Source organism: Cyprinus carpio, chromosome A20 (assembly GCF_018340385.1).
Source record: "Cyprinus carpio isolate SPL01 chromosome A20, ASM1834038v1, whole genome shotgun sequence".
Taxonomy (NCBI): Eukaryota; Metazoa; Chordata; class Actinopteri; order Cypriniformes; family Cyprinidae; genus Cyprinus; species Cyprinus carpio.
In genome coordinates this window covers 23633406-23651082 of record NC_056591.1, presented here as the reverse complement: position 1 = coordinate 23651082, position 17677 = coordinate 23633406, and the positions used below count along the sequence as shown (strand labels likewise).

The 17677-nt window shown below is 37.4% G+C and overlaps 1 pseudogene; it reads left to right on the top strand.

Annotated features, from left to right (window-relative positions):
- The first annotated feature begins 425 nt into the window (after positions 1–425).
- On the top strand, positions 426–15604 carry LOC109078435 (annotated as a pseudogene).
- Positions 15605–17677: the final 2073 nt, after the last annotated feature.

Below are 17677 nucleotides of genomic sequence, written 5' to 3'. Positions count from 1 at the left end.
TGACGGCACTGAGGGTAGGGTGTATTACTAACACAAAGTGAATGCAAACATTGACCTTCATTAGTGAAAGTAATGCATAAAAACTGTTCTTCCTCAGTGGATGATAAAAGCGCCTACCTCATAGGCATCAACTCCGCTGACATGCTGAAAAACAAGCTCTCTGTGCTACCCAAGAGTGAAGGTCGGGAATGAGATGGTGACCAAAGGCCAGACAGTACCACAGTGTGATAACGTACCTTATCAATAGATGAAAAAAACTAGAAATGTACCATAGTCATTCAGCAACACACTATTTATTCTTGAAAAAGTCTAATATCAAGTTTCACTGACCTTTGAATTTCTCAGGTGAAACAATGGCAGTCTCGGCTCTTCTGCAAGGAGCCTGGCTATGAGAGAAAATGTTCTTGTGGATGGTTGTCGTATCAATGAGATGTTGGCACCAAGGCAGCCTAGACAGTTCTTCATTGGGTGTGCTGGACATCGCTGGATTTGAGATCTTTGATGTGAGCATCAGTCATAATGTCTCTGAAAGAATAAAGATATAAAAGATAAACAGTCATCAGTAAGAACTTGCCTCGGTTTAATTATTTTTCAGTTGTTCAACAGCTTGGAGCAGCTTTGTATCAACTTCATAAATGAGAAACTGCAACAGTTCTTCAATCACCACATGTTTGTTCTGGAGCAGAGGAGTACAAGAAAGAAGGCCTTGATAGGGAGTTTATTGACTTTGGGTATGGACTTGGCTGCCTGCATGAGCTCATGAGAAGGTAAGACGAAATTCAGAAATTAAAATGACTGTTCTCACTTTGTCTGTACTTGAGTGTATATTTCTTCAACAGCCAATGGGTTATCTTCTCCATCCCTTGAAGAGGAAGTGCATTGTTCCCAAATCGGCAACAGACCCAAGCTTCAAAAACAAGCGCTGCATGATCAGCATCTGGGCAAGTGGGCAGCTTTCCAGAAGCCCAGCCTGCAAAAGGTAAGGCAGAGGGCCCACTTCTCTCTGGTGCACTACGACGGCACTGTGGACTACAACATTGTTGGCTGGTTGGATCAAGCAACAAGATCCACTGCATGATTCTGGTCGTGCAACTCTAACCAAAAATCATCACTAAAATACTGGCCTTCTTGTATGGCCGCTCATGGAGGGTGCTGAAGGTATGAACATCTGCATTTCCTTAATTTCACACTTACCATGTTGTAATTACATGCAAGAAGCCTCCATATAAAAAAATAGACAAAAAGATAGGAAGTATGTACCATACCTATTAATGTGATCCATGATCTACCGTAATGAAACCATTAAGTATACAATCAAGCTAGCAATGACAGGAGTTACTTTAAGTGGTCACCATTTGCCACAATTTGGTGATGATTTTTTAGGGTCTTCCTTTGAGTTAAATTTCTCAATGTTTCTAAATGGTCAAAGACAACCCCGTTTCCAGCCCTGTCAAATCATCCTGTTTTCACAGCGGCCCATTTCGGTGCATACCCCTTTAACCTGTTACCCGCAACCTGGAAAACGGTCAACTTGAGCACTTTTTGTTTGCACGTGGTCACATGTTTAAAAATAGATTAAATGAAAAGGGACATAATTAATCTTGACAAAACTATACATCAATGTAAAGCTCTAAGCCTGGGTTAGGTTAGCCTGGATCACGGAATGATTCGCGTGAAACAAAGACGGCATATAGGTATATCGGGGGCGCATTTTCCTTCAAAAACAAAAGTAAAAATCTGCATCTTCAGTGGCTCAGATGTCAGGAGTAAATGACAACTGCTATGTTTTTACATTTTTACATTATTACATCCAACAAACAAAACACCTCAATGGCTTAGGAGGCATGCTGGTCTACATCTGCTCCGGCGTCGAAACAAAGGTGGACTGAGTGTTTTATTCCTGCTTCCTGCCTGCCTTGCTGCTGTTGTTTGTGATCGTAGCTCCGTGTAGCTTTGTTTTTCTAAAACCTTATAGAATCTTTATATTACTACGGCACTCTCTGTTCTTTAAAGTGATAAAATATAACTTAATTCCCACCATATTTCTGATATTATCTATTCAATCTTAATCTGATTAATTTGATCGTTCACTTTTATTTTAAATCCCGCGATCCGCGAGTGCAGTGCACCTGACGCCATCGCGTTAGCAACTATCGTTAGCTTGTCATTAGCGTTTCCATTCGTGCCTATCGCTGTTTTCTTTCCTCCTCTCTCTCTCTCGCTACTCTCTCTCTCTGGTTTTCACAAGTTCATCAATCAACTGTGGTAAGAATCTTTCATCAAGCACGGTGAGTAATGGCTTCTTCTCCTGCTATTGTTGTTTTAACTGCTTGCCACATGTATAGTTTATTCTATCTCTGTCGGTGATGAAGGATTCACATGTGATAAATGCAGGGAAATAGTTAGGCTGACAGAGAAGATTTCAGAATTAGAGACACGCAGCCAAACTTAATTGAGGACAGTAAGAATGTGAGGGCTCTAGATACGGCTTTGGATGCGTCTATCTCAGAGGGAGTCCTGTACATTGTTCGGATTTCCGGTAACAGGGCCTCTGCAGCAGGGCAACTGGGTGACTGTGAGGCGGCATAGTCGTGGGTCTAAACACCACTCTTCTGTTCCGATCAAAACATTAAACAGTTTCTCCCCACTCAGAGACGCACCCACTGAGAAACCTGATGAAAGTGCTCTAGTTATTGGCGATTCTATTGTACAGAACGTGAGGAAAATAGAGCCCACCCCCCCCACCATAGTCCAATGGTTACCGGGAGCCAGAGCGCCTGACATCTTAGCAAATTTAAAAGTGCTGGCTAATGCTAAACGTAAATACAGTAAGATTGTTATTCACAAGGCTGGCGCTAATGATGTTCGACTTCGCCCCAGTCCGGAGATCACTAAAAATAACATTAAAGAGGTGTGTGAACTTGCAAGCACGATGTCAGACACTGTAATATGCTCTGGTCCCCTCCCTGCTTACCGTGGTGATGAGATACATAGCAGATTGTCATCACTCAATGGCTGATGTCTAATGGGTGCCCGCAAAATACAAAGGTTTCATAGACATTTGGACGAGTTTTTGGGGCAGACATGACCTGTTGAAAAGAGATAGTCTTCATCCCTCCTGGGGTGGGCACGCTCTTCTCTCTAGAAATATAGCACATAGTCTTACAGTTTATACTTGACTTACTGGGGCCCAGGTCAGTAAGCAGACAGACTCGCTAAAACCGACCGTCTGCTAGCCGCCTCCAGTCACAGAAGTCAGTTAATTCTCAGCACATAGAGGCTCTTTCACCTAGATATCACACTATAGAGACTGTCCCTTTCTACGAAAGCACTTTTTGTAAAATATGATCACTGATCATAATCTAGATGCACTCTGTTTGACAGAAACCTGGCTAAAATCTGATGATTACATTATTTTAAATGAGTCTACCCCCCAAGATTACTGTTCCAAACATGAGCCACGTCCAAAAGGTAAAGGGGGAGTTGTTGCTTCAATTTATAACATGTTTTTCAGGATTTCTCAGAGGGCAGGCTTCAAGTATAAACTCGTTTGAAGTATCGGTGCTTCATATAACGTTATCCAGAGAAACAAATGTTAATGAAAAATCCCCTGTGATTGTTTGTTCTGGCTACTGTTATACAGGCCACCAGGGCACCATACAGACTTTATTAAAGAGTTTTGCTGATTTTATATCTGAGTTAGTGCTGGCTGCAGATAAAGTTTTAATTGTTGGTGATTTTAATATCCATGTTAATAATGAAAAAGATGCATTGGGATCAGCATTCATAGACATTCTGAACTCTATTGGGGTTAGACAACACATCTCAGGACCTGCTCATTGTCGAAATCATACTATAGATTTAATACTGTCACATGGAATTGATGTTGATGGGGTTGAAATTATGCAGCCAAGCGATGATATCTCAGATCATTATTTAGTTTTGTGCAAACTTCATATAGCTAAAACTGTAAATTCTACTTCTTGTTACAAGTATGGTAGAACCATCACTTCTACCACAAAAGACTGCTTTGTAAGTAATCTTCCCGATGTATCCCAATTCCTTAGCATATCCAAAACCTCAGAACAACTTGTAACAGAATGTAACAGAAACTATGGACTCTCTCTTTTCTAGCATTTTAAATACAGTTGCTCCTTTACGCTTAAGGAAGGTTAAGGAAAACAGTCTGACACCGTGGTATAATGAGCACACTCGCACCCTAAAGAGAGCAGCCCGCGAAAATGGAGCGCAGCTGGAGGAAAAAACACAAAACTAGAGATATTTCGTATTGCTTGGAGGGAAAGTAACCTATCTTACAGAAAAGCATTAAAAACTGCTAAATCTGATTACTTTTCGTCTCTTTTAGAAGAAAACAAACATAACCCCAGGTATTTATTCAATACAGTGGCTAAATTAACGAAAAATAAAGCATCAACAAGTGTTTGACATTTCCCAAACATCACAGCAGTAATGACTTTATGCGAACTACTTTACTTCTAAAGTCAATACTATTAGAGAGAAAAATTGTAACCATGCAGCCGTCAGCTACAGTATCACATCAGACAGTGCACTATAGATCCCCTGAGGAACAGTTTCACTCATTCTCTACTATAGGAGAGGAAGAATTTTATAAACTTGTTAAATCATCTAAACCAACAACATGCATGCTAGACCCTATTCTATCTAACCTTCTAAAAGGGGTGTTTCCAGAAGTCATAGATCCTCTGTCTGAATATTATTAATTACTCATTGTTATTAGGATATGTCACCCAAAACCTTCAAACTGGCTGTTAAGCCTCTCATCAAAAAAACCACAACAAAGAACTAGTTAATTATAGACCGATCTCGAATCTCCCTTTTCTGTCCAACGATACTAGAAAAGTAGTAGTATCCTCACAATTATATTCCTTCTTAGAGAAAAATGGCATCTGTGAGGATTTCCAGGTCAGGATTTAGACCGTATCATAGTACTGAGACTGCTCTCCTTAGAGTTACAAATGACCTGCTCTTATCATCTGAACGTGGTTGTATCTCTCTATTAGTGCTATTGAATCTTAGTGCTGCGTTCGACACAATTGACCACACTATTCTTTTTGCATAGGCTAGAACACTTTGTTGGCATTAATGGAAGTGCATTAGCATGATTTAAAATTGTACTTATATGACCGCCATCAGTTCGTAGCAGTGAATGAAGAGGTATCATATACTTCACAAGTGCAGTATGGAGTACCTCAAGGCTCAGTACTAGGGCCATTACTCTTCACGCTTTACATGTTACCCTGGGAAATATCATCAGGAAACATGGTGTTCGCTTTCACTGTTATGCTGATGATACTCAGCTCTATATTACTTCGCGGCCCGGCGAAACATACCAATTTGAAAAACTAACGGAATGCATAGTCGATATAAAAACTGGATGATAAGTAATTTCTTACTGCTAAATTCTGATAAAACAGAGGTGTTAATTATAGGACCTAAAAGCTCTGCATTTAATGACCTAGAACGCTGTCTAAGATTTGATGGCTGCTCTGTCAATTCTTCGTCATCAGTTAGGAACCTAGGTGTGCTATTTGATAGCAACCTTTCCTTAGAAAGCCAAGTTTCTAGCATTTGTAAAACTGCATTTTTCCCATCTCAAAAATATATCTAAAAAATACGGCCTATGCTCTCAATGTCAAATGCAGAAATGTTAATCCATGCGGTTTATGACCTCAAGGTTAGACTAGTGTAATGCTCTATTGGGTGGTTGTTCTGCACGGTTAGTAAACAAACTCCAGTTAGTCCAAAATGCAAGCAGCTAGAGTTCATACTAGAACCAGGAAGTATGATCATATTAGCCTGGTCCTGTCAACACTGCACTGGCTCCCTATCAAACATTGTATAGATTTTAAAATCTTGCTTATTATTTATAAAGCCCTGAATGGTTTAGCAACTCAGTATTTGAACGAGCTCTTGTTACATTATAGTCCTCCATGTCGGTTGCGTTCTCAAAACTCTGGCAATTTGATAATACCTAGAATATCAAGGTCAACTGCGGGCGGCAGATCCTTCTCCTATTTAGCGCCCAAACTCTGGAATAACCTACCTAACATTGTTCGGGAGGCAGATACACTCTTGCAGTTTAATCTAGATTAAAGACCCATCTCTTTAACCTGGCTTACACATAACATACTAATACACTTCTAATATACAATCCGTTTTAAAGGATTTTTTAGGCTGCATTAATTAGGTAAACCGACAAACCGGGAACACTTCCCATAACACCCCGATGTACTTGCTACATCGTTAGAAGAATGGCATCTACGCTCATATTAGTCTGGTTTCTCTCTTATTTCCGAGGTCACCGTAGCCACCAGATCCAGTCTGTTTCCAAGTCAGAGGGTCACTGCAGTCACCCGGATCCAGTATGTATCCAGCCCAGATGGTGGATCAGCACCTAGAAAGGACCTCTACAGCCCTGAAAGACAGCGTGAGACCAGGACAACTAGAGCCCCAGAGACAGATCCCCTGTAAAGACCTTGTCTCAGACGACCACCAGGACAAGACCATAGGAAACAGATGATTCATCTGCACAATCTGACTTTGCTGCAGCCTGGAATTGAACTGCTGGTTTCGTCTGGTCAGAGAAGAACTGGCCCCCCGTCTGAGCCTGGTTTCTCCCAAGGTTTTTTCTCCATTCTGTCAACGATGGAGTTTTGGTTCCTTGCCGCTGTCGCCTCTGGCTTGCTTAGTTGGGGACACTTCATTTACAGCGATATTGTTGACTTGCTTGCAAATTATTGCACAGATACTATTTAAACTGAACTGAGCTGCATGATGACATCACTGAATTCAATGATGAACTGCCTTTAACTGTTATTTTGCATTGACACACTGTTTTCCTAATTAATGTTGTTCAGTTGCTTTGACGCAATCTTTTTTTTTAAAGCGCTATATAAATAAAGGTGACTTGACTTGACGTGACAAAATCAAAGTTGATACTTTTTGTTGATATCTAACAGAGTTTAATTGGTTTCTGTAAAAAACAGCTTGAGGGCTCACTGGAACAAGAGAAGAAGCTCCGTATGGACCTTGAGAGAGCCAAGAGAAAGCTTGAGGGTGATCTGAAACTGGCCCAGGAGTCCATAATGGACCTGGAGAATGACAAACAACAATCAGATGAGATCAAAAAGTGAGTGGATATCAACCTTCCCACAAATTACACATTTGACAAAAAAAGAATTTTGCACATTTTACAAAACATTACTTTCAAAACAGGAAGGACTTTGAAATAAGTCAGCTTCTCAGCAAGATTGAGGATGAGTCTTTGGGAGCACAGCTTCAGAAGAAGATCAAAGAACTTCAGGTAACACTAACTCCAATCTTTTCGGTGTAAAAAATTTGCTGGGTAAATCCACATTACAAATACATACTGGTACAAAAAAATGTATGGCCTGAATGAACTGTAAGTTACTTTGGATAAAAGTGTCTGCTAAATGCAATAAATGTAAATGAAAAATCTAAATATCACGAAAGGTTTTTTTTTTCTCTCTCAATTAGGCCCGTATCGAGGAGCTGGAAGAGGAAATTGAGGCAGAGCAAGCTGCTCGTGCTAAAGTGGAGAAGCAGAGAGCTGATCTCTCCAGGGAACTTGAAGAGATCAGCGAGAGGCTTGAGGAAGCTGGTGGTGCCACTGCTGCCCAGATTGAGATGAACAAGAAGCGTGAAGCTGAATTCCAGAAGTTGCGTCGTGATCTGGAAGAGTCTACCTTGCAGCATGAAGCTATAGCTGCAGCTCTCCGAAAGAAGCAGGCAGACAGTGTGGCTGAACTCTGAGAACAGATCGACAACCTCCAGCGGGTCAAGCAGAAGCTGGAGAAGGAAAAGAGTGAATACAAGATGGAGATTGATGACTTGACAAGCAACATGGAGGCTGTGGCTAAAGCAAAGGTAACATCACCTGAGGATACATAAGTTTAAAGGCAACTTTCAAAACATGTCTATATAATCTTGGATTTCTTTAGGCTAATTTAGAGAAGATGTGCCGTACCCTGGAAGACCAGCTGAGTGAAATCAAGACCAAGAGTGATGAAAATGTTCGTCAGCTGAATGACATGAATGCACAACGTGCAAGACTTCAGACTGAGAATGGTAAGGCATGGTAAATAAGGTACACATGTAAAAACCTTCAAAAAATGTATTAAAAAGTGTCTGTTATTATATTTCATAGTAATATTTCTAACATGATTTCAAGGTGAATTTAGCCGCCAACTGGAAGAGAAAGAAGCACTTGTTTCACAGCTAACTAGAGGAAAACAGTGAGGTGGCTCAGTGGAGAACCAAATATGAGACTGATGCCATCCAACGCACTGAGGAGCTGGAGGAAGCCAAGTAAATACAACAAAGAACAATGTCTCCAGCACCCTACATTTAATATCACAAATGTTAGTATGATATCATCATTTCATTTCACTTTCTTCAGAAAAAAGCTTGCCCAGCGTCTGCAGGATGCTGAAGAATCCATTGAAGCGGTGAACTCCAAGTGTGCCTCTCTGGAAAAGACCAAACAGAGACTTCAGGGTGAAGTAGAGGACCTCATGATTGATGTGGAGAGGGCAAATTCATTGGCTGCCAATCTTGAAAAAAAGCAGAGAAACTGACAAGGTGAGAAGGATGTGGATTTTCTTTAAATCTTAACTTTGAACCATGCACTTGGCTAATCAACAATGACTACATTTCTTCTCCAGGTCCGATGCCAGCGAGCGTGTGGGACTGCTGCACTCACAAGTACAGAAAAACTATACTTGGAGCAAATTCAGGTTACATGATTACAGAGTTTTAGTTAAATGTACACTAAACTACCTGCTTAAATTCCACAGAATACAAGTCTTATTAACACCAAGAAAAAGCTTGAGGCTGATCTGGTCCAGGTTCAAGGTGAGGTGGATGATGCAGTCCAGGAGGCCAGAAATGCAGAGGAGAAGGCCAAGAAGGCCATCACTGATGTGAGCACTTACAGTAGGTGGACATCCAAAACGTTACTTCTACCGCCGCTCGTACCGCCGCCGCGGCGTCTGCAAAGTGCATTTGCAGCTTTTGACCGCTGAGTGGCGCTTTAATCACAAGTTTTCAAACAAGCGCATCCAAGCACATTTTCGCAAATAGACGTCAGTTTTGCCTCGCTGATGTGTTACATTTGACGGCTGCAGTCAGGGAAAATGAAAGAAAAACACTATAGTTAAAATATTTAATATTCACAGATGAAAGTTTGGTAATTATGAAGTTATGTGCATTTCTTAGAACGAATTCAAGCAGGATAAATGTCAAGCCTGTGCCTGTGCTTATATTTTCTCTAAGCTACACAGTATTACACCATATTTTAGATTTGACATTTAATAGGTGTGCAGTATTATTTATATAATATGAATTATGTGTTATATTATTCAAAAGAAATTGCGGTTTACTTTGCATCAGAGCATTAAAAGTGGCTATTTTAGTGAGCTAGGCTACATGGATTTATATGCAAAATGTAAATATTCTCATATATTAGGCCTATATTTTAATTTATATTTTAAAATTCCTTCAATAAAACAACATGCATTTTTGTTATTCGTTACCTGTCCTTTATTTTGACAGACAACTTCTTGGGAAAATATATTTGTACTGTAAGAAATTGTTGCGTGTTTTTATAAATTATTTTCTTTATTTTAGTAAAAACGTGAGGCACTGAATAATTTCGTTCCCATTATTTAGGCCTAATTAAAACAAGAAACGAATAAATTAAACCTGCACGATTTAGCTAAATCATTGAAATTCTAAAGAATGGACGGATTAATAAAACGTCCTCACGATTAAACTCAGGTTCTCTCATTATTATCACCAAAGTGCAAATGATGTAAAAAAAAGAGCTTCATTAATAGACAACTTCAGTGATTTTAAAGGGAGCCGCCGTTACTTGCTTACATAGAATTTAAGTAAAAAAAATAAAATTGCAGCCGCATTTAAATGCAGGTGTGTAAAATGTCTGCGTGCAAGAGTGATGCTGAGTGCATGCGCAGCATTTATTCTTATTTGTTTTATCTTCATTACAAATCTTGGATATTTTGGATAATTGCACGTAAAAAATAATTTACGTTGTAATGCATATGCAAAATGTGAATAATGATTCATATTTAAGTGTTTGTGCGAAAATTATTAATGTGCATGCAGGACAGGGAGGCGCCCTCTAGATCACTTGAATTTTTTCCTGAAAATGAATTAACTTAAAATTGTGGTGTCTCACATACATGATAAATATATCTACAGAAAGCTTGAAATGTCTTTTAAACAAATCAATTCAGAACGAAAGCATTATGTAATCTGTGAAGGTTGTATGTCTCTTTAAAGGCGCGTTCATGTGGAGAGAGTCAGCACTGTGAATTTCATCTTGCAGCCGACAAGAAAACATTTGTTTATTAATAAATAATTAAAATGTCTCCTTTTTTTTACAATTATTGGGCTACTTCTGCTAATGCATGTGCTTGAGCGCGAAATATATTAAGGCTCATTATGGATTATAGATGTAAATGTAGTATAATCCTGCGATTAGTTGAATAATGACAAATGAACGACTAGTAACTAGAAAAATCTTACATGGGAGGCAGACCTATTAAATAGCCTCTAGACATCTCTGTTAAAGTTTTTAAAGCATTTTATACGCGTTTGCATAAATTCTTCTTTCAGAACGGTCTGTAATGGAGAGATGCCTTAACACTGATTTTTCCTCTGAAACACAAAAACGAAAATTGAAATAAAATTGATTTTTTTTTTTTTTTTTTTTTAGAATGGCCAACCCTTCTCTGCAGGTATTGTTGCTTCTGGTTTGTGCATTGTAAATAGGCTACAAAAAATAATAATAATAATAATAATAATAATAATAATAATAATGTCTCCAAAAACTCCAAAATGTTTTTTTGTCATGTCTGTAACGCATGTGTATTCCCAAATCTAAAAAAAGCCTATAAAAACATCATAGACTGATCATACTGATGTCTGGACTCTGTTTGGGATTTAGAAAAACATAAAGAGATGGTTCAATATATTGGTTATAGGCTACATTCTGTGAGAATTTATATTTCATAGTCTAAAAAATAATATTGTTTAGACGAAACAAAATAAAATTAACGCAACAGTTTGCGAATTTATTTATTTATTTATTTTTTGAGTTAAGGCAACTTCCTCTGAAGTTATAATAACTAATAAACTATATTGCGCTATACATTAGTCAACATTTGAAGTGGATCAAAACCTTTCTTCAAAGTTGCCCTAAAACCAAAATGACGAGTCCTATCTAAACCTGTTCTGCAAGTTTGATACCCTCATAAGACACGGTCCATATGAAAGTCCAAGAGATTCACACATTTATATAAACCCCCACAAGCTATACAGAGCTACCCCCAGCCCCCTCCAGCTGAACTGAATTCGGTCTGTTTTTTGTCTGTGAGGAACAGTGTGTTCTCATGTTTACTGAGTTGAAACATGCCTGCACTCACAGCAGCCCTACTCTTTGTATTCATTATTTTCCCGCAGTCAATATTATTGTTTTCACAAGACCATAATAATAACAAATTATCAATTGATAATTACAATATTGATTTTTTACGAAAATCATTGTTATTTGTGAACGTAGCGTTTGCGGAAGGCTTTAAGACCAAGCGGAATCCTCCATCAGCTGCTCCCGCTTCACAGCGCGCGTGACTCACGCTAACTGACCCAGCTTCAAAGTCCGCAAGTAGCAAGACAGAAAAACATTCAGTCTACCTTGAGGAAGACGTATTTCATTGTAAGTTAATGCTGTTCAATAGAGAGTTAAATAGAGAGAGAGAGAGAGAGAGAGAAACAAAAAAACCCGTGTTGGCTATTCCTAAACTTGGAGCTCATTATTGAAGTACAAATCCAAACACCAGAAGCAAACTCTCAGTGTTCTTTCATTGAAAAGTATGCATTTTGTTTATTCACAGGCTATATGGTTGAAATAATATTTTAGTTCAAAACTTTAAGTGCCATTGTTTAAAAAAAAATGCTTTATTGGCTAACGTTTCATAGACCTTCAGTTGTTATGCTTTTAAATCCCATAACATTTGCAATTTCACAGTATTTTCACCTCCTAAATCACTAACCTTTAAAGTCACAATTCTATAATGGTCAAATTTACTCAGGCCGATGGCACTTTTAATTACATTGTTTGTTTTTTTTTTTTGTTTTTTTTTTAGAATAATTGTAGCTTACATAAATAGGTGAAGCAAAACAAATATGAATAATATTTGGATCGTCTCTTATTTTTTCCCTTATTTTCTTAAAGAATAAACACTTATTTTCTACAAGAATAAACATGATAACATATTATTAATTCATAGAAATAATTTAAGCAATTAAAACCTGATAACATATTATTAATTCACAGAAATAATTTAAGCATTTAAAACCTTTTTTTTAAAAACTTGAACTTCAATACTATTAAACTGACTTTAAAATCTCAAGGAGTTTATAAGTTAAAAAGGGTAAAATGTCACAGTGCATGTTAAATAGCCTAAATGAACTTGTGTTAACAATATAATTAGAACTAACAATATAATTCGATTTTTTTTTTTTTTTAAATGAACAATTCCCGTATAAAATGGGACAGCAACCTTTATATCAAACAGTTTTAAATCGTCCACAGCTGAGCAACGCGCGAGGCAGGTTGAGTGTGTGAAGTGAATGTGCTGCACAAAGTCATTTTCAGATGCAATGAAAATAAAAAAAATAAAAAACACTGCATAGCCTAGATTAGGCCCAGACTCTGTTCCTAAGTATATAATAATTATAATTACCCCACAGTAACAAATTTTAACCGATTAATCGCCTATTTTCGTTTGCTGCATGTTATTTTATTTTATTTATTTATTTTTTAAAACAGGCTAAAAAATAAGTTAAGTTTGTGAGAGGAAAAAAAATAATATATAAGTCATGTATAAGTTGCATATTATTACATTCAGAAATAATAACGGCTGGCCTAATAATGTTATAATGTGCCAACAGGATATTTTTAGTTCTCTTCACTTTACAACAAATCCTTTAAATGTAACAAATTTATCAGAACAGTACAATAATTACAAATATATAATTCTAATGGATAAATAAAATTGCAGTATATAATAATATAGGCTTAGCTATAAACAAACAAACAAAAAATAAATGAATAATAATATAAAGCGAACCATAAGGTAAGGTTGGGCTCTCATTCGGGAGAAATCCAAACGTTTCCATATTTGTGATGTTGCCTATTTCAAGCTTAACTATTATTCATTAGGAAAAATAGGGTTTGTAGTTCACGCATGTTTCAGTATCGATGGAAAAAAAATAAAAAATCATAATTAACAAAAATATGCCAAAGTGGACCACTGCTCGCACCGGATGGCACGGTGAACGGCTACTGTTTCCAATGAATGTGCACGAGGCACCAGCGCGATCAAACAGCTGAAACAGAAAATACTAAATTTTTGGTCACACAGTAAAGGCATAATTCAAAAATGCAAAGAGTTAGCAGTTTGAAAAATCAAGAATAATAACAGAATTAATCATAATTATTGCTAAATGCTGGACCGTTCTCATTTCTATCTGCAAATGGAACCTGAAGGATTTTTTTTTTTAAACCAAGAATGAACCGAAATGAAAACATTTAGCTTTTTATCCGTATATATAGGCCTTATATTTAATGACTGTTTAATGACAATAGCAAGCATAGGATCCTTTGTGTAAAGGTCTTCTTTTAATTTTTGATGAGTAGACTGTAGCCTAAGACTATCCTACATTTTGAATTTAACTCACTGTACATTTTTTAATGTTTTTTAAAGATGGTACAATGTTATATCATAATGTTATTGTTGTTTTACCTCCTCCTTTTATCTCATTTTACAATTACATTCAGTTCGCAATCCGTCCCTTTGCGCCACCTGGCGGTAGTTTCGCGAATGAATTTAACACGCGACTGACTTGCAGTTAACGCGGCGGTACGCGCGGCGGCATTACTCATTTTGGTTGTCTACCATCTGTACATTCTGTTGCTCTATTTTAAATTAAACAGTTATTTGACTTTGTTTAGCTGCATGTGGTAATAAAGGGATCCTTCATGGAAGGCATTTCTGTCTATATTGGCTAGTTCATTTGAATTGTCTCATATTTCAGGCTACTATGATGGCTGAGGAGCTGAAGAAGGAGCAGGACACCAGTTCTCATCTGGAAAGGATGAAGAAGAACCTGGAGGTGACTGTCAAAGACCTGCAGCACCGTCTGGATGAGGCTGAGAGTCTGGCCATGAAGGGTGGAAAGAAACGGCTCCAGAAACTGGAGTCCAGGGTAAATTACAAGCTAAATACAGACTTATGTGAACTGGGTATGGTAGAGATTTGACAGCTGACAACAATAACTCTCTACCAAAGGTGCGTGAGTTGGAGGCTGAAGTTGAAGCTGAACAGAGACGTGGTGCAGATGCTGTGAAAGGAGTGCGCAAATATGAAAGGAGAGTGAAGGAGCTCACCTACCAGGTAAAACTACCCTGGATTTAGACATTTACATTTCATTACAATACACATAGTTTAACTAAGACCATTAACAATACTTACACCCAAAGACTGAGGAAGACAAGAAGAACGTGATCCGCCTGCAGGATCTGGTAGACAAGCTGCAGCTGAAAGTGAAGGCCTACAAGCGCCAGGCTGAAGAAGCTGTAAGTCTAATGTCAAATGTCTTGACTGTGAAGCTTTGACATTTTCTATTCAATACATTCAGTGCCATGAATGCAGTGCTCTGAAATGGGTTGGATATCTTGTGTCATCCTAACAGGAGGAGCAGGCCAACACTCACCTGTCCAGGTACAGGAAGGTGCAGCACGAGCTGGAGGAGGCTCAGGAGCGTGCTGACATCGCTGAGTCCCAGGTCAACAAGCTGAGAGCCAAGTGTCGCGAGGCTGGGAAGGTAACAAAGGCATATAGTAGTTGTAATATGAGACATTAAAGGAAGCTTTCAAACTAGCACTTTTGGTGTACACCCAGGTTTGTTTGACATCAGAGTTTGGTTCATTTGGATAATATGAACAATGTTTCCTCAATTCGGGAACGCACCTGTGATATGTACCAGAGTCTACCTAAAAAGTGTGGTCTGTGGTACAGTTCATGCAAACTCCAATACGGTTTGGTTCTGATGTGAAAGCAATCACACTAAATAATGGAAGTTAACCGCTATTAATGACATATGAATTGGTCAAACTGTGTATTTATGCATTAACGCTTTCCTGAAAAGCATGACAGACACACTGCAGCATAGAAAATGTATATCTCATTTCCACTCGCAGAAATAGACTCCAACATTCTTTTGAAAGTTTGCATTATAGATGGACAAATAGACACATGTGCTGTTCTCTGGTGGCACTTTGGAAAGGAATAAAAACTTTAAAAATCTGAAGTACACCCAAAGTGCTTTATGATTTAGAGCTGTACTCTGCAAAGCTATAGTTTATACTGAACATGTTGAGATATTTAAAAAAATGTATATATATATTTTCTGAATTTTCAAGAGTAAGGATGAAGAATGAAAAGACACCACACCTACAAGCAAGCATATAATATGACTTGTGCTGCATTTTCATGTGTGTACAATAAAAAGAATTACAGATTCAATGCTATCCTGCTTTTTATTGTCAACCATATGAAACTATTTTCAAACATTTACATATTTTCATTCAGCAACAGTTTTTTCCAAAGAGGCTTAGCTATTTATTTTAAGAACCAACAATATTTGCAATACACAATGGCAACAATAATATTCATTAGTACACAAGCTAGAGCAGAAACTAAAGTAAAAGAGAGCAAGATTTTTTACCGAGTCCCATTGTCGTGGATGGCTGTGTATTAGTGATTGCAGAAGAGGTGTGTCTTTAATTACTTCACATGACACCCTCACCCCCCATGCACACACGTCTCCATGAAAGCCTGAATTATTTGATGCATGTCAAGAAGTCAGGAAGATTTGGCACAAAACTTCAGTGTCCTTTTAGAGTCTCTAAGTGTCCTTTTTGAAAAGATATCTAAATTTATCTTGAAATAAACTTGCAGAAAATACAGTTTTGTAAGAATCACCCTTCAATCTTTTGGTTTACTTTGCTGGATATGGTAAATAATTACAAAATTAATGTGTTAAACAAGATAAATGGTACATGTTTAATTTCACCATGAGAGTGCGATTAATCACGGTGTAAACACAAAAATTAATCCAATTAAAAAAAAAATAATCTATTGACATCCCTACTGTAAATATAAACTAAAATCAAGCAAAGTTCTCAGGCTTGTAACCCAAAGTCAGTTAATAGTAGGTAACAATGTACAACAATAGTAAAATGCAGCAACTAATAAATGTTAACATTACACACATAAATCCAGACAATCTAGAACAAACAGTAAACTCTTCTTTGCTTTTTTTTTTTAAAAGGTACATTGAGTTGAAAAAATCTTTGCACTTACAGAGAGATCTTAGTGGTGTCATGATGGGTCAGATAAGTCTTCACTGTGGCCTGGATGAGTGACCTAAATCTCAGTACAAACAGAAGAGCTCACTGTGCTATATTTAATGTTTTCTCCATATAAGATCATGCTGTTTATAACTTTGAGAGTCATAATATTACTATGAAACAAGATTGCAGTGACCACTGTGGTTTAATTGCCCAATAAAACATCTGCCAGAGATATTATTTTCCTTTTGGAAGGACTGTTACAGTCCATCTCTGGTAATAAATCTTAAAGGTTTTAAAGGTCCTGCTTGCCAAACTTATCAAATTGGTCAAGAGGAAAATCTCTGCTCACATGCCTGAGATTGAACTAAATCTAATTACATACAATAAAAGAAAAAAAAGATTTAAACTAATTTGTGTGAAAAGTTGACATATGCAAACATGACTTTATCCTGACTTTGAGGAAGTAATATGGACATTAAATGTCCAAAAACAAACACAGGAACAAAGGTCAGTATGGTGTATGACATTGGGTGATTTAGCAATTTTAATCGATATTTAAAAGATAAATAGATTTGGAAAAATACATTTTATATTACCTTTACTAAAAATAAAAGCTTTTAGGCATCAGCTTTTGCTGTCACCCCTGAAACTCAATACCAGTGACAGCTGACTGCTTCTCCACATCCAAACCAAGTTACTCCTCTGTGCCAAGTTATATTTATTTTATGGCTGCTACATTGAAATGAGAGCTGTTATATCAAATTAAACAAATTATAAACAAACAAGTTCACATAGGACAACCGACGTGAACAAGAACAGCATGGATAAAGCATGGATTGTAAAACATTTTAAGCAATATAAGTACTTAATCTAAAAATCTAGGAGTATGCTATTTCTTTAAGATGAAAACATCTCAACATTACAAAATTATGTATAGAAAATATTTTTAGATGAGGTAAAATTTTTCATTTTAAAAACTTGCATAGTATAGCAAACCAAAAAATAAATAAATAAATAAATAAAAAGAAAAGAATGGCAGCTTGAATTCTATTTTCCACTAGGACAGAGTTACATTACCATAAACCAAGCAGAATTACATGACCAAATCAAGCTGGACTGTTCTGCTGACTGATCAATAACAACACTATATAAATGGCAGCCACTGAATGTAGC